Below are 18,381 nucleotides of genomic sequence, written 5' to 3'. Positions count from 1 at the left end.
GGCAGGGCCCGAGGGCGGCGAGTCCACGCGGGGCCTCCGACGGCAGTCCGCTCTTCCCGTGACACCCTCCCGGCCTGCCCCACCCCCTCCTCCTCGTCGTCCACCCAGCAGCGGAATTCATTCCCAGGGCGCGGCCCCGCCCCCCGCCCCGGCCCCAGCCCCAGCCCCTGACCTGCGCTCCGCCGTGACCCGCCGCCTCCTGCCCCTCGGTCAGCCACCTCAGCCCCCTTGGAAACTGAACGCCGGGAGTGAGTCAATCCGCCCCGACCCCGGTGGCGGCCCCGCCTCCCGCCCGGCCTTCCGCCCCACGGAGCCCCAGCCTCCCTCCACGGCCCCTCAGCCCCGGGACACCGCGAGCGTGCGCCGCGGCTCCCGCTGCTCCCCGCCCCCCCTTCCCCCGCCTCCGCCGCGGCGCGCGCTCCCCCAGCCCTGTCTGACGCCCCGCGCGCTCCCTCCCGCTCCGGCTGCTGCGCGCGCTCGTCTCCCCACCCCAGCTCGAGCAGTTCCAGTCTTGCCCGGTGCACGCCCTGCCACATCGCCCCCTCTCCCCTCCCTGGCTCCGTGCGCTGGCCCCGCTCCGTGACCTCTCTATCGTCCCCAGCCCCACTCCCCGCCCCCGCGCGCTGGTAGTCTCGCAGACCCTCGCTCTCCTCGGCGCCCCCTGGTGCCGCTCCCACTTACCCCCGGCGGCCCCTGGTGACCCGGGTCCGAGGTACCCGCCAGAGGTCCGCGAGTCAGAGCGGGGTGTCGGTCCGGGCCGCGGCCCCGAGGCGCGCTCGCGAAGCTGAGTCAGCTCAGGAGCCTGAAAGTTAAGGCTGCCCTCTACGAGTTTGAGCAGATGCAGGGAGGGCATCCCAGAGTGGGGATGAGAGCACCCCCGAGCCGCAGGCCCCGCAAGTCCGTGGCATGCCAGCCCACGAGGCGGAGCTTGCAGCCCGGGCCCGTCAGACCACCACGGCCGGGCGAGCGAGCCCCTGACACCGCCCCTCACCGCGCTCCCCCCGGCCTGGAAACCAGCGGGGGGCGGGAGGTGGGGGCAGGTCACCTCCCCTCCCACTGGCCGAGCCTGCCCCAGCCCTGTCCCGCGCTTGTAGTCCAGCCTTCCCATCCCCAGTGATCTTCAGCTCAACGCTCCCCCCACCCCACACGCAGTAGGTGCTTAATAAGTGCTGGTCAACTTAAGCACAGGGTGTTTCCTCACCCGGGAACCGGGAGGATAATCATCCATATAAAGGCTTCTTCCCTAGCTTGTTAGACACAAATGTGAGATCTGTGTAAAGTACTTTGAAACTTTAAAACACTAGAAAGATGTCAGTCACTGTCCAGTGCACAGTCGGTCAGTCATTCCAGAGAGCAGTTTGGACCTCTACCCCCAAAGTCACTAAACTGCACATCTCCCCTGACCCAGGCCAGAAACCCTAAAGAGGTCAAAGAAAGAGAAAAGGTGCTGGTATGGGCAGATACTTACAGCAAGTGGCAAAATAAGGGGGTGTCCATCAGTTCAGGAATAGCTGGAAAATGATGGCATAAGAATGGCATCAGAAATGAGGAAATGTACAGGTTCTGAGAAAACTGGATGGACCTGTATGAACTGATGCAAAGGTGAAGTAAACAAGCAGAACCAGAACAATGTATTCAATAACAACAGCTTTGTAAAGAAAAACAACTTTTCTTGAAAGATTTGAGAACTCTGATCAGTGTAATGACCAACCACAATTCCAGAGGACCAATGATAGAGAGGCAATGTGGCCTGTATTTTTGGACATGGCCAATCAATATAGGAATTTGATTTGCTTGACTTTGTATATTTGTAACAAGACTTTTATTTTCTTCTTTCATTCTTTCCTTTTCTTTTTTCCTTCCTTTCCCTTTTTCTTCCTTTGGGTGGGGTGAGGTGGGAAGAAAACTAAGGCTTGTTAAGTGAAAAAAACATTAATTTTTAAAAAGAAATACCAGGTTGCTGTGGTTTTGGGGGTTTTTTTTTTTCTTAGTAATACTAGTAGTAAGTGTGTCCTCAATAGCAATTTCCTATAGTAAGTCTGAAAATGAGAAGTGAGATGTACAGAGAGCTGTTCTGGGTCAAAGAAAAAAATGTTAAAAAATTTTTTATTTATATGTAATTGAAGAAAAATAAAATAAAAAAATAAACTATAACTGTTCTTAAAAAAAAAAAGACCATAGAATTTAGAGTTGGGAGGTATGTCTAGACCAACCCTTGCCAAATTTCTACTTTGTTTCCCTTTGTATTCATACTCTCAAATATTCAAATATATTTGTGATCCTATCTATTTCAGAGTTCCATCAATGATACACATGGCATCCCATCCATACCTGCACATACTGTGTGATTCTTCTTTGTGTCCTCCCAAAAGTTAGCCACAGAGTGTCCACCCAAAATGCTGGAGACCTTCCTACCTTCATCCTTTTGATCACCTAAATATGGCTTTAGGACCTTTGCCTTCAAAATCCTTTTCCCCTTTGTCTTTTTGCTGTTCCCACCCTGCTAATCACCACCCCTAGGTCACCTAACTGTAATGCCTTCTCTACTTCTCCCAAGGGCTGAGCACTGAATCAGCAAGCATTTGTTAATTACTTTCTGTGTGCCAGGCTGACTTCAAAGAAAATAGTCCTTATCTTCAAGGAATTTGCATGGAGGGAAGTGGGAAAGGTGAAGAGGGAGCAAGCAAACAGCAAATAATTACAAAATATACAAATTTAATACTGTACAAAGTCATTTCTATAATGAGGGTAGTCATTGAGGGGAATAGGAAAGACCTACTGGAAGAGATGGGCTTTGGGGAGTTTAGAAAGAAACTAAGAATTCTAAGGGCAACTAGTCAAGTGGATAGAGCACCAGGCCTGGAGTCAAGAAGATCTGAGTTCAAGTGTGACCTAAGACACTCGCTAGCTGCGTGACCCTGGGCAAGTCACTTAACCCTGCTTGCCTCAGTTTCCTCACCTGTAAAATGAACTGGAGAAGGAAATGGCAAACTACTCAGGTATCTTTGCTAAGAAAACCCCAAATTGGGGTCATGAAAAGTCGGGCACGACTGAAATGATTCAACAATAACAACAAATGAAATTCTAATGTAACCTCTATGACCGGGTTCACTCTGTCAGAACCAGTTGGCCCTTTACATCGTACCCACCACAGGGTTCTCCAGTACCCGGAGGGAGATTGAGGAGTCTCAGCCATTGGCTCAAGCCCACACCAGCTTTGTTCCTCCCGTTTTAGGTGCGCAATGGCTAGCACCCCTGTTCTATTTAACTATCTTAACATCAGGTTAGCTTTTACAAAGGGGTTTACTTCAAAGACGTAACAAATATTTCCCCCCAACCTTGGGCATAATTCCCTTCCACTTCTTGCTCCCCAATACTACTTTGGCCTCTGTGGAAGGAGAGATTAGGCTCACAGTTTAGCTCAATTCCTACTTCGTATTATTCCCACCACCAAATTCAAGTCCAAAACCCAGCTGGGCTGGCTAGCATCCCTAGACCTTGCTCCTCATGGCTTGCTTGTTCTGGGCTATCTGCAACACCTGGCCTGGATTTTTGGGCTCTTGGATCCCATGGCTCATGCTTCTGGGTCAGATCTCAGATTGTATTCCCTGAAACTAGAATGGAAAAGAATGAACAAAAATGCCAAATACATAGGCTCATTTCTTGGAACCATATGGCCTAAAGTGGGGGCGGGTGGGGGATGGGAGAAGGAAGCATCCCTTCCCCACCCTCTCCCCACAACTTACTACATAGTATGAGTGAAAGAATCCTTCACCCTCAGACATAAATGCCCCCAAAACCCTTCAGGTGCTATGTCGGGCTGTTTTTAAAAGACTAGCTGTTCTGGCTACATAGCCAATGGAAAAAGGCTACCTCCAACCCTGCAGTAGTTCAACACACAATGTCCACTCTTGCTACAGCCCTCCATTCTCCCAAAAGCAATTCCCTAGTGCCTTCCACAAGGGTGATACCATCTTGGGTGGTCTGAACATTCTCCAAACCCCCATTCCACTAAGATGGAAGGAGTGGATTCCAGGTATGAGGGAAGGAGGGGAACAGCCTGGGCAAATTACTAATGGTAAGTAAACCAGTTTAGCTGGAACATAGAATGCTCAAAGGGAATAATATATAAGTCTAGAAATGTAGGTTGAACCCAGATTGTTAAATGCTTTAAATAACAAACCAGAGTTTATATTTGATCTCAGAGGCAACAGGTAGCCAACAGAGCTATTTGGGGCAGGATAGTGACATGGTCAGACTTTTATATATTTTACATTTGATTTTTTAAAAAATTAACTTTAGAAGTACAAAATGGGGCGGGCATGTCTAAATAGCAGTTTGTTGGGAATAGAGCTCAATATGAGTTAATAATTAATAGTTAATTGATAATTAATAAATTAATAAATAATTAATAATTAATTAATAGAGTTCTTAGCAAAAAAGCTAAGACCATCTCAGTGTCCATTAAGAGAGGCATAGTATCCAGGGTTTGGGAAGTGACAATGACACTGTATTGATCAGACAAAATCTGGACAATGGTGTTCAGTTCTCGATGTCACATTTGAGGGAAGGCATTGATAGACTGGAGGGTATCCAGAGGAACACAACCAAGATGATGGACCATGAGCTAATGTTACAAGAGGACCAAGTGAAGGACCAAGTGAAGGCTGATGGATTTCGCCCTCTTTGAATTCCCTTCCAACTCGGAGATTCTGTAGTTTGGTGGTTCTAAGAACCATGTTGACCTATCCTCTCCAAATTCCTTGTCATCTTACCTTGGCTTCCATGGTATTACACTCTCCTAATACTCCTTCTAGCTGTCTAACTACTTTCACATTTGCAAAGCCCTTTACATTTGCTATTTCACTTTATCCTCACAACAGCCCTGAGAGGTAGGTGATGTTATCTCTGTTTTATAGATGAGGAAATTTAAGTCTGAAAGAGGTTAAATAACTTGCCCAGGGACACACAGCTAATAAGTGTCTGAGGCAGGATTTGAACCCGGACTTTTCTGACTCTGAGTCTAGGACCCTATCTACCACAATACCTAACTGCTTTTTCTTTTTTCTTTTCTTTTCTTTTTTTTGGCTAGGCAATGGGATTAAGTGACTTGCCCAAGGTCACACAGCTAGTAAGTGTTATGTGTCTGAGGTCGGATTTAAACTCAGGTCCTCCTGAATCCAGGGCCAGTGCTCTATCCACTGCACCACCTAGCTGCCCCTAGCTGCTTTTTCCATCTCCTTTAATTCATCTTCCTCCTGTCTATTTCCTGGCTTTCCCCCAAAGGTGTGTTCTTGACTTTCTTCTCTCTATATTCTTTCCCTTAACAATCTCATCCACTCCCATGGCTCCAATGATTGATTCCCAAATTTACATACCCAACTAATTTATTCCCTGAGCTTTAATTTCCCATTTCTAACTACCTGCTGGATTTACCTGGATAGTCACTCAAACTCAACACACTTAAAACTGAATTTTAAAATCTTGGCCTCCAAAATCTAAGCCTTCTCTCAACTTCCCTATTTCTCTTGATTGGCACCACTGTTCCTAGTGCCCCAGACTCAAACCTCAATCATTTTTGACTGTTCTCTGCTCCTCGTTCTCTATATCGAATTAGTTCCCAGTCCTATCTATTCTGCTTTGTCAATAACCCTCACATGTGTCTACCCTCTTCTCTATTTGCATTGCTATAAGCTTAGACCAGCCCCTCATTACTGGACCACTGTAATATCTTCTCAAATGGTTTCCCTGCCTTCTGGCTCTTTTATTTCTAGTCTATCCTTCATACAGCAACCAAAATCACCTTCCCATTGCACAAGTCACCTGTATACAAGAAACATCCCAGGTTATTTCCTCTAGAATAAAGTACCAACTTCTTAGCCTTGCAATTAAGACTTTTGTCAGTGTGACTCTAATCTGCTTTCCCCTCCTAATTTCACAGGACTCCTCTTCAGGGACTTTACATTCTAGCCTGCTATTCACTGTTCTCTATAACTTTATCCTGACTTCTTCTGTCTCTGTGTATCCTTAGGACTATCTCGAATGATTCCCTCCGCCTCTCTGGCTATTAAACTACATCTTTTCTTTTAAGACTCCCTTCTCAGATTTTTAGAGCATTTTGTCTGGAGACCCTTTTTACAATCTACCTTGTAACAACTGTATCTGTATGTATTCTCCTCTTAGATTGTATCTCCTAGTGGGCAGACACTTTGTTGTTTCTCATCTTTATATGATCAGCACCTAGTACAGTGCTTTGCACATAGTAGGCACTTTAGAAATGTTAGTTGACTTAAATTAATCCTTAATTAATTGTAGTAAAACGCATCTGTGTAATCACTTTAGAGTAAGTTTTCAGTGACCTTACACAGCTACTTCTTCATCTAATCCTTCTGAACTAGAACAGCCCCTTGTCCTAATGTTCTGATTTTTACTTTATTTTGAAAGTAGTCTCATGCATTTGAAAGTTTTTCGGAAACAACTGTGCAGTGAGGGTTTTGAACAACGAGTTCCTGAGTGTTACCTTTTAAAATATCAGGATTCTAAACTAAAGTCCTATGGGCCATAACAATTCCATCCAAAGATTCTGTTATTGTCAGAATGAACCAGACAGACAGTGAAGAACATGGCACAACCTGGTACCACTCAGCAAATTGCTTTTGGTTTCTTAATGGGATCTTCCTCCTTCCTCTCTACAACTTTAAGTATAGCAGCAGTAGAAGCAGCAGCCTACAGTATTCAAGAGTCAGCACCCTAGTGTGAGCAGTGACAATTGATACAAATGGCATGCTTCTAGTCACAAAGGCCATGTCATCACTGTGCTACCCAGTCAATCATCAAACCAACAAGCATTTATTAGTCCCCTAGTGCCTGGCAATGTGCTGGGGGCAGGGAATGCAAAGGTAGTCCCTCCCCTCAAGGAGCTTACCATTCTATCAGGGAGAGCAAACCATGTTAAGTGAGGGTTACTCATTTATAAATGGTGTACTGGGAAGTGGCTAACAATACTGGTATATTTTAGTTCCAAACTCCAAAGAGTCTCTTAGAGAGATAATTCTGGGAGAGAGAAAGATTTACAAAAATATCTCTATTAATGTAGAGAATATAAAAGGCATAGGATTTTATTCTAGGATTTCTGAAAAGAGGGATTAGGGTACAAAAACACAATTAGATACTACTTAAAATAACAGATGGGCCAAGAAAAATATAATGAGCTTCTGAAAGCCTAGAGGCAGTCGTAGTGTGGTGTCTTGAAAAGAGTGTTGGATTGGAATCAGAGAATCAAAATTCCACCCCCATGACTCACTACTTATATGGTCTTCAGCAAACCACTACCTTTCTTTGGGTCTCAGTTTCCAGATTTGTTAATTAAGTCAGTTGAACTAGATGACCTCCAAAGTCCTATCCAGCTTTAAATCTATGATTCTAAGACTAATTGTAGTGGTAGGGGAAAGTTAAGTTCAAGGCTTAGACAGGGAAGGGACACAATGGGAAAGGCAGGGAAGAGAATAAGCATTTCTATAGGATCTACTATGTGTCAGGCACTGTGCTAAGTGTTTTTACAAATAGTATCTTTTCTGATCTTCATAACAACCCTGCAAGGTAGGTGCTATCGTTATCCCCATATTACAGTTGAGGAAACTAAGGCAGACAGAGATTAGGTGAGTTGCCTAGTGCCACACACCTAGCAAGTATCTGGGGCAGGATTGAACCCAGGTTCTCTGACTCCCAGGCCAGTGCTCTATCCATTACACCATCAGGTATAAAGGGAGGCTACTTACATGGTGAAGGGGTGCTGAATTCAGGTAGGCTTCATATCCTGCAAGAAGCCGGTGATGGAAGCTTCTTAGCTGGGAACGATTCCTGAAAAATAATGGGTCCTCAGCAGTGAGAGCTAGGCCAGCCCATAGCTTGTTTGTGCAAACTAAGGCATCACTCACTCCTACTCATCACTCCACCTTAGATCCAATTTTATGGTGAGGTCCCTCTCGATCCTTCAAAATCTCCCCTTACCTGGCTACTGATGCCCAAAAATCTCTCTAGCTAGAGGAGTAAAAAGCCTTTCATTCATGCAAACAATTCACTTGAATGAAACTCATTCGCACTCAAATGTCATCAGTTTATCAGCAAGTGTAAATAACTGAATGAGATTACTTCTGTCCCATCAAAAGTAGAATTATAAGAGGGCATCTAAGGGGCGCAGTGGAAAGAGCACCAGCCCTGGATTCAGGAGGACCTTAGTTCAAATCCAGCCTCAAACACATAACACTTACTAGCTGTGTGACCCTGGGCAAGTCACTTAACCCCATTGCCTAGCCAAAAAAAAAAAAAAAACAGAAAACAAAACAAAACAAAAAAACCCAATACCTCTAAGGGGCAGCTAGGTGGCATAGTGAATAGAGCACCAGCCCTGAAGTCAGGAGAACCTGAGTTCAGATCCAGCCTCAGACCAAACACTTGACACTTACTAGCTGTGTGACCCTGGGCAAGTCACTTAACCTCAATTGCCTAAAAATTAAAAAAAAAGTAGAATTATAAAACAGGAGACTGGGTATTCCCAATAGACTGGGTAGTAATTGACATGAATAGGAGGGGAAGGGAGTATGGAAATGAGAGTGCAGGAAATGCAAGGCAGAAAGAAGGGAAGAGGAGAGAGAAGGAGAAAGAAGAGGAGAAAAGAGAGGAGGAGAAAAGGACAAGGGGGAAAAGAAGAGGGAAGGAAGGAGAGGAGAGGAGGGGAGGAGAAGAGAAGGGAAGGGAAGGAAGAGGAGAGAGGAGAGAGAAGAGGAAGGAAGGAGAGGAGGAGGAAGGAATGAAGAGAGGGAAAAGATGGGGGAGGAAAGGAAAGGAGAGGAGGGAAGGAGAAGAGAGGAGAAGGAGAAGAGGGAGAGGAGGTTGGCTCACTTCACAATTTTGCAAAGGGTCAGCCCTGTTTACCTTTAAGGTCATTTCATAAATAGAAGCTCCGTCAGGAGGTATTTTTGTCCTCACCCATAGTGGCAGCTTAGTTGGGGGGCAGGGAAAAAACATTGCTTTTGAGCCACAAGATACATACCAACACGCCTTCACATGATTTATGAATATTTTGCCTTTTTTTTTTTTTTCCAAGCCCAGCTTCTTTATAAAGGAGCTTTATTCCCTAAGAATGGCAATGTGGTGTGGTGGAAAGATTTTTGACTGTAGAGTCAGGAGACCTGTGCTCAAGTCTCAGCTCTCTTCTTACTAATTTTGTGAGGTACTAATTATGGTTTCCTCAGTTTTCTCATCTGTCAAATGGGGCATTTGGGCTAGATCGATGGTTCCCAATTTTTTGCAGTTTGAGAAACCCTTTTAAACATAAAAAATTTCAGACACTCAAATGATTGTAGTTGTGCTACAATCTTTACTTGTAATGTATATAGATGGTTTGTATATAGCTGTCTACATGTTGTTTCCTGCATTGGAATGTGAAGTTCTTGGAGCAGAGATCTTGTTTTTGTCTTTTTTTGTATCCCCAGATCTTAGCCCAATGTCTGACACACAATAGTTGCTTAGTAAAAACTTATCGACCATTGACTAACTAATACTGCTAGTACTTCGAGTTAGTGGGAATGAGTAGTAGATATATCTATTGTCTGAGAAAACACATAGCAAAAACTACTCTGAATTTGGTAATTCTTTTAAGTGAATTTCTACTTTATTAAGCATAATAATAATACCTGGCATTTATAAAGTACTTCGAGGTCTGCAAAGTGCTTTACAAATATTTCATTTTGACCTCACAACTAGGGGGTAGATGCTATTATTATCCCCATTTTACAGATGAGAAAACTGAGGCAGGCAGCAGTTCCCACAGTAAGTATCTAAGGGAGGATATGAACTATCTTCTTGACTCCAGACCTATCACCTAGCTACCTCATACTTTTTACCTAATGCATATATCTATGAGACATACTATTTATTTAGTCTACAGAAGAAGTGTGTAACCCATGAATCTATTAAAGGACAGATGGATCAAGTTGAATCTGGGAAGCTTATCAATAATAAAATCGCGATCTATGGCTCATGCCCACACCCTGGGAACTTTTCATTTGGGCTCCTTCCTTGATCTTATCTAGGTAACTTCAGTTTCTTTGCCAGCACCAAACTAATGAGGTACAGATTATGGATTATACACAGCAAGTAAAATTATTATTATCTGAGCCTCTTCAATCTAGTGAGTCAAGAAAACATTCCCCTTTGATGAGTCCCATTTTTCCCAGAGACTGCTATAATTGTTCCACATTTAGAGTGTCATCCCTGAAATTTAGACCCTCCTCCCCTCAAATGGGGATATAACTCAGGAGTCTAGAGAATCCAACAACCCTCCCCTCTATAGAGTCCCACACATTTTTCAGAACCTACACAGACCACATGATAAAAGTGCTATTGAAGGGCAAGGTCCGAGTCAGTTCCTCTACATCATAAATCTGTGCCTTCCTCCCTGGTCCTTGGCATGGCCCAGGCACCCTCCCGACACTCTATCACTGCCTTCAGTCTAGCATCCACTGTAGATAAGAGCCCAGCATTCTCCTTACTGCATCCCACTTCCATAGTTGCCATCTGCTTCCTGTGGTTTTGCTGCTTCCTACAGGAAGTCAGAACTTTATTAATTAGAAAGCTTTTGTTGGGGCTGATCGACACATTTCCAGCTCTGCTGTTATTCAGGCTGACAGTCCTGGCCTCTGACACACAGACCCAAAAAAAGGACCTTTTATACAACTGTTAAGACCTCCCAATTCACCTTTGTCAACCAGATTGGATCTCTGGTTTTCACTCCTTAAGTTAGAGTGATTATCCTATTCACACGTTCTTCTGTCCTTTCTACTTAATCTTATATTTCCAGTACAATAAATTATAATCCTTCTCCCTTGAGCTACAGCAATGGGCCTGGATAAGGAGAACTGTAATCGAAAAAAAAGAAGCAGTATGTTCTAGAGCTGAAATTCTTCACTTTTTCTTTTCTTTTACATCATGGGACCCTTTTGGCAGTCTAGTAAAGCCTATGGATCTCTTAGAAGAATTTTTTAAATGCAGAAAATAAAGTACATGGAGTTATCAAGGAAATAATTATATTGAGATAACAATTATATATGTTTTAAAGTTTCTGGACCCCCTGGTTAAGAACCTTTGGTCTAGTGAAAAGTCAAAAGTCAAAAAAGTCAAAGATTTGAAATCAAAAGGCCTGGCCTCAAATTAGGTTTCTATGACTTAGTTAGCTGATGACTTATAGAAAAGTCCCTTAATCTCTCTGGACCTCACTGTCCCCATCTGCAGAGGGAGGGGCTGAAGGTAGATGACCTCTTAATCTAAAATTTTCAACTCTCATTGCTCTCTATGACAAATATTGTTTGACTTGCAGGGTCCTCTTTTGTCTCTGTATCTCTAGCAACTAGCTCGGTATCTTGTGCATAGCAGGTGCTTCAGAAAAGCTTGTTGAATTGATGGATCTTGAGAACAGTGGTATTCAGGAAGGTAAGGCAATGTTAAAACTAGAAGCTAACACTGGTGATTGTCCCAACCAAAATCCTTTCTGAGAACTCCAAACAATCTGCTCAGCCCCCTGTCCTGACTTAGAGAGTAGCCAGTCCCCTCATTGTGAAGTGATGAAGGTTGCTTGCTTTAGCTAAACCAAGTTTCCATTGGTTGACTCTGGACTGCTCTTAGGGGAAGAAAAAGAGAAACAAAATACATCCCCTAATTATCTTGTTACCTACCAATTATCTACCAAAACAGTTCTGTATATTAAAAGGAGCAGCGTGAACTCAATTGGACTCTCTAGGTGAGTTAGACAAAACAATGCCGAGCTCCAGCTGCTCTGCAAAGCAATTTGGAGAACTGAGCCCCCAAAGTCACTAAACTTTCCAAGAAGACCAAAGGAAGAGGAAAAGGACTCATAGGTACAAAAATATTTATAGTTAATATTTGTGATGGCAAAGAACTGAAAACTAAGGGGGTGCCTGTCAATTGGGGAATAACTGAACCCATTATGATGTAGGAATGTAATGGAATACTTTTGTGCTGAAATGACAAAAAAGGGGACAGTTTCAGAGAAACCTGGGAAAATTTGTATGAACTGATGAAGGGTGAACTGAGCAGAACCAGGAGAATAATTTATGAGTATAATGAGGGATTAGTCAACGAGATCAATGAGATCCCATTTGTAGAAATGCCTGATGACATGGAATGGAATGCTCTCCATTTCAGAATAGAAATGGAGAATAGAATATATGACTATTTCCAGTCTGCTATCTATATGGTGAAGAAACTGACTTTTCATTTGCTACTACTAAACTAGAACCGGGTGTGCATTCAAAAGGCATTTAGCCAAATCCACAGGGTGTTACCAAGTTTCCAGTAGAAAGGTAGTGAAAGAGTGAATAAATCCAGTCACCCCACCCTACTTAAAGTAAGTGATAAAAATGCTACTCCCTGACTCCTTAGCCAGGTGAGAACATGTCTCAAATAATCAATCATGGGGTTTAGACTAGGTGCAAAAAAGGTCCTTGAACAACTGGAATGATGTTACATAAGGGAGAGTGTTTCAACTGCCTGAGGAATCTTGGAAGTGTTCTGTGGGCCCTTTGTAAAACTAAGGAAAATTGGTCAGATTTGAGTGAGCAGGGAGACAGATTTGTTTTGGCCAATTAGGATCTTTTGAATGCACACCCAATTTGAGCTCAATAGCCAATGAAAAGTCCATTTCTTCAACCTGTGGACCAGAAAGGGTCAGGGAAAACCTTGGCATGCTCCTAGTGAAGCCCCTAGATTACACATCATCAGGTACTTCCAGAAGTGGGCTCACTGGATAGTCCCCCATTACACAATAACTACATTTTAAAGAAAAATAACCTTAAAAAGACTTTAAGATCCCTAATCAGTGAAATGACAAACCACTATGTTAAATTCCTGAGAGAGAGATGATGGACTTAAGATGCAGAAAGAGACAAGCATTTTTGGACACAGAAAATGTGGGAATTTGCTTTGGTTGAGTATGCCTATTTGTTGTAATGGTTTTGTTTTTCTTTTTTTCAATGGGGGTGAGGTGGTGCTGGGAAGGAGAAGAAGGATGGGATGAGATCCTCATGCCTCCTAAAAGAGAAGAAAACACAAGAAGACCAGAAGTAATCCCAGAAAAGCTCAATAGCATTGAAGGTTGCAACTTGATCCTATTATATACTTTAAAAAAAAAAACCAGACTGTATGTAAGAGACTTGCAGCTTCATGTACAATTCTCTTTTTCTGTTCTACTATGTATATGCAAATATCAATCCTATTTGGTGTTTATTAAATTCAAAGTAAAAATTAATAAAAATGTAAGAACAACAAAATAGTTACGTGTTGAATTTATTATATACTTAAAAAAGATAACAAACTACATGACGGAAATCAGTTTCATCTTTCAATCCCTGCCCCTTTCTGTTCTAAAAGGCATATGGAAATGCTCACTTTATTTTGTGTTTGTTAGGTTCAGAATAAAAAACAAAAATAGAATGAAAACAAAAGAGTGGTCAATGTCAACATTAAAACATTTTACTCTGTCCTCTTGAGCAGTGAGAGTACTGACCTTGGTCAACATAGACAGATGGAATAAGCATTTATTAAGCACCTACTGTTTGTCAGGCATTGTGCTAATCAGTTTAAAAGTATCTCACTTGATCCTCCCAGCAACCCTGGGAGGTAGATGCTATTATTGTCCCCATTTCAGAGAAAAAAAAACTGAAACAAACAGATGAATTGACTTGCCCAGGTTCACAGAGCTAGTTAAGTGTCTAAGACTTGTACTCAAGTCTTCCTGACTTGAGGACCAGTGCTCTGTTCACTTCACCACCTAGCTGCCTCTGTGTGAACTTGCTGCCTAGCTAGAACTAATGAGAAATTTTACATGACTCATTCACTAAGTTCCTTGAGGGCAGGGAGTGTCTTTTGCCTCTTTTTGCATCCCCAGTGCTTAACACTATACCTATCACGTAGCAGACACTTAACAAATGTTTATTAATATTGGTATACAAAAGTACTGCTGAGACTAAAACTAAAATTAGGTTACTCTCTGAACTACAGAACAGAATAATGAATAGAGGAAGAAGGGCAGGTGTTCTTATTAATCCCTTTTGCCTTCTTTGCTTATTTGAAAAATTCAGAAAGGTTACTCACTCCCCAACCTTTGACTCTTGAATGTCTGAGTTGTACTGTATCACGTTGATCCTGTTATGTTATGTCCAGTTTGGACACAACCCCAAAGCCTCAAATTACAAGTTCTAGTGATCTTGCTCTCTTCCTCTGCTCCCTGAAAATAGACATTTCATTTTCTCTCTGCCTGAGTCTTGACATAGGCTCCATCATCTGGGCCTGCTTTAGAAGAAACAAGCCCAGCCCTGGATCAAAAGCTACCAGTGAGGACTCTTCTCCTGGCTGTTCGTTGGACCAGTAAGCTGGCTTAAGTTACTCTTCTTTTAAACCCCAAACCATGATACCATTAAACCTTGATAAGGTTCATGGATGAAATATCAGAACAAATATGTGACAACTATGGGTGTGTTGGAGCCACAGTAATGAAACAATAATACATTGGAATATAATAATACACTATTGGTGGAGCTGTGAATTGGTCCAATCATCCTGGAGAAAAATTTGGAATTATGTTAAAGCTAGCTCCAACCATGTGTCACACTCCATTCCAGTCATTTTATTGACATCTACCTTGCTTACTGATGCACCCTTTGGATGACTGAAACTTGCCATGTGTTCTGCTACTGAATGCTACTCATTACTACCACCCTTCCAGAATCATATCATATCAATCAATCAATCATATCAATTCCAGAACCATAATCAAAATAGCTAGTGGAAAGTACATATCAAGCCTATTTCTCTGTGGTTCCACTCATCATCCTTGTGACTCCCCAAAGCAAAACACAACTTTAATGGCTCCTACTACCCTATCTTCCCTAGTAGGATATAAGCTCCTAGAATTCAGAGACTTAAAAAAAATCATTCTATCCCCAGTGCATGGCACATTGCCTTGTAAATCATAGGCATTTAATTTTTTTTTATTGAAAGAGAGAAAATCAACTATAATTCTAACCTCAACCTCAACCTTAGGACCCTAATACTTAATTATTGTCATTATTATTATTAATATTTTAGACACTTTTCCTTAATATGGCTACAAAGTGCCATATTGCAATACATATGCTATGTTACGTTACATTACATATATGGCTACAAAGTGCTGTATTACAATTTGCTATATATAATATAATTCATTAAAACTTTACCAATTTATATTTGTTGAGCTGTGAAATTCACTTATCTGGGGCATAAGTGTGCTTCTGTATTCTTAGCAAGTAGCCACTCAGCTAAGTTTGCCTCAGTGTCCAGAGCTAGCAGTTGCTCATTTATATAAGACAAGCTATAGAACTTCGGAGTAAATAGAGGACAAAGGCTGAAAGATGAAACTGTGAATTTCCATCAATTTGTTTTCTCTTTTAAATATATAATAAATTCAACATGTGATTCTCTTTTGTTGTTCTTACATTTTTGTTCATTTTTATTTTGAATTTAATAAACACCAAGTAGGATAGGTATTTGCATATACATAGTAGAATAGAAAAAGAGGATTGTATTTCAAAGATTCAAATGTACATGAAAAATGGAGAATTCTGAACTTAATACTGAGAAAATATGAAAACCAGAGCTGTTTTATGATTATAGGACAGACATATATTACCTGGTTATGACCTAGTGATAGAAAATGAGAATTTGATTATTTTTTTTTAGGCAATTGGGGCTAAGTGACTTGCCCAGGGTCACACAGCTAGTTAAATGTCAAGTGTTTGGTCTGAGGCCGGATTTGAACTCAGGTCCTCCTGACTTCAGGGCTAGTGCTCTATCCACTGCACCACCTAGGAAAATTAGATTATTAACCATAGGTTAAGATCTCTTGCCAAGAAAGGGTCCAACTGATGATCCAAAATGGTATTGAGGTAAAGGAATAAACTTTAAAGAGGCTCTACCTGTCTCTCCACCGTCACTTATTGTCAGGCAGATTTGACTAGCCAAAGAGATGCTGAAGTTTTGCTTCCTCTGCTTCTGAAGAACACAAGTGAATAAGGTATCCTTTGCTCTGTACTGCCATCTGCTGCTGAGAATAAGGGGGGGAAGGCAGAAAATATTTCTCTGTATTGCTGGAAAAGAATCTTGTCCAAGAAGTAGAGATGGAGATGCTTTTGCCGAATTTAGATGATGGGTCACTGCCCTTTCCCAAAAGAACCTAACACTACTTCATCTGAAGGCAGCAGCTAAGTTCAAAGCATTGGAAGACATAGGAATTGGTGCAAAGTGAAGCAAACCGAACAGAGACAACAATGGACACAATGACTACAAGTAATATAAATGGAAAAGAACAGCAAAAAAAGAAACTGACTGCTGGGTAACTCTCTATAATTAGTGGAGAGAAGGAAACGTACCTCTCCTTCACAGAAGTGCTGGGCTATGGGTATAGAATATCACATATACCGTCAGATGAGCTTTTACTTTGTCTGCCTTAGCATCAGCTCCTAAACTACTTCTCAGCCTGCATCGGTGCTTCCCTTCTCCCTTCTTTCCAACTCACACTCCCCTCTATGTGTTGTCTTCCCCATTAGAATTTTAGCTCCTTGAGGACAGGGACTATTTTGCTTGACTGTGTTTGTATCCCCAGTGCTTAGCCTAGGACCCGAAACATATCAAGCTCTTAATAAATGTGTTTTCATTCATTCAGACTCAGTGAATGTGTTGGTTAATTTTGCTGAACTGCTTTTTATGTCTCTTTCTTTTTAATCCTTTGTTACAAAGTATGACTTTTTTCTAGGGAGGACAGAAGAGAGGTGGATTTGTAAATAAAGTTAATGTTTTTTCCAACAATAAAGGATTTTAAGCCCTTGCCGCTTGATTAGGGTTCTACTTTAAATAAAATATTGTAACTTTTAAAGACTTGAAATGCTTTTCTCTAACCAATAAAACTGCAATACCATAGCATTTCCCAAGACAGAGTTAAAAGCAGAAAAAAATGACCAGGCATGGTTGTTGTTGTTTATAAATCCTAGCAACCAGGTAGGCTGAGGTTTGAGGATCACTTGGGGAGTTCTAAATTGTCTGGTACCAATATGATGAGCTTCTGAGAGTGGGGAGGAGGGAGGGAGAGAGGGGAGGAGGGGTGTCTCCAGGCTGCATAAGGAGAGACAAATCAGCCCAGGTCAGAAGTGAGCATGTCAAAGCTTGTGTGCTGATCAGGAGTGGGATCAGGCATCCGAGGGACTGCTCTATTTCCATTCTGGACAAATTTGCGAGACCCAGGCTTGTTTACAAAAATAAAAAATAGAGAAAAATGAAGGTCAGTAGAAATGCAAATTAGAGTTGTTGAAATTCAGTTATACCTTCTCATGGGAACTGTTCCCCATGTACCTTTCCTATTATCTTATCTAGGCCAGTATTAAATGTTCTAGAAATGAAATTCTATCTGATGTGCCCTGGTTACAGTTATTAATGTATTTCTTCTGTAAGAAAAAAGTTTATTATGCTTCATATGAAAACATTAAAACTAGCCAGCAAAGGAAATGACATCAACTAGCTTATCCACTTTGTCAGACCAAGATACGAAGAGGTCACATTTCCTTTCTCATTTGCAATGTAATTCTCCAGGTCTCTTTCCTTTCCAGTTTGTGACATGGAGGAATGAGAAGAACACGTGATCTATACCCTATCATATGTTCAGTTTCAAGAGGTCCTATGGCAAACCAAGTATCAGAGTTACCTTAAACTAGTAGGGAATCACTGCCCTCTCACAGCTTGAGCAGCCCTAATCCGTATCCAGGAAATGTCCCCTTGGTATTTCTGAATTTCCTTGGGAGCAGGGGATCTCTGGGTTGACCTTGGGGCAAATTTCCTAGATTTCTTCGATAGTCTAGGGGCATGGGGCTAGGGGAAGTATGTAGAGGGTCTGTAAGGTCCTATGTTAATAGTGGAGATCAGCGGAGATAAGGTCTTAAAACCTTAATACCAGCAGTCTTAATACCTGCAGTTTAGTTACCAAAGACGCTAAGCACCCTATTACGGTGGCTGCCATGCAAGAAACCCTAGTAACAATAGCTAACATGTATATAGCACTTAAAGTTTACAGAGCAATCTCATTTAAGCCCCACAGCAAACCTGGGAGGTAGGTGCTATAGGAATTATCTTCATTCACCATGCAGGAGTGAGAGGAACATGAGCTCTTACCCTATTGTCAGTTTCAAGAGATTGAGCAACATCTCTCGAATTTGCCCCCTTCCCATCTCTGATAATGGCTCACGTGTATTGTCTGAGCTCATCAAGGCTTTTGTATAC

General features: G+C 42.1%; 1 protein-coding gene and 1 long non-coding RNA gene across 4 annotated transcripts in view; one reads left to right on the top strand and one right to left on the bottom strand.

The window, feature by feature from the left end:
* The window catches only part of DNMBP (dynamin binding protein), a 108,109-nt gene extending 107,235 nt beyond the window's left edge, over positions 1-874 (bottom strand). Inside the window, exon 1 of one of the 3 annotated variants that reach the window (XM_027859355.1) lies at positions 682-874. The gene's annotated coding sequence lies outside the window, so the exon portion shown is untranslated. Of the gene's footprint in view, positions 1-172; positions 242-681 lie in introns of those variants that run through there. The other 2 variants (XM_027859364.1, XM_027859371.1) reach the window with 2 other exon arrangements.
* On the top strand, positions 178-13,272 carry LOC114041128. Its single transcript, XR_003568887.1, has 3 exons — positions 178-248; positions 11,378-11,490; positions 13,061-13,272. It is a non-coding gene; the product is annotated as an uncharacterized LOC114041128 (long non-coding RNA).
* The last annotated feature ends 5,109 nt before the right edge of the window (positions 13,273-18,381 follow it).

The sequence above is a fragment of the Vombatus ursinus genome, unplaced genomic scaffold, assembly GCF_900497805.2.
Source record: "Vombatus ursinus unplaced genomic scaffold, bare-nosed wombat genome assembly UNPS02000749.1, whole genome shotgun sequence".
NCBI lineage: Eukaryota > Metazoa > Chordata > Mammalia > Diprotodontia > Vombatidae > Vombatus > Vombatus ursinus.
Note: the sequence above shows the minus strand (reverse complement) of the source record. Positions and strands in the feature narration are given on the sequence as shown.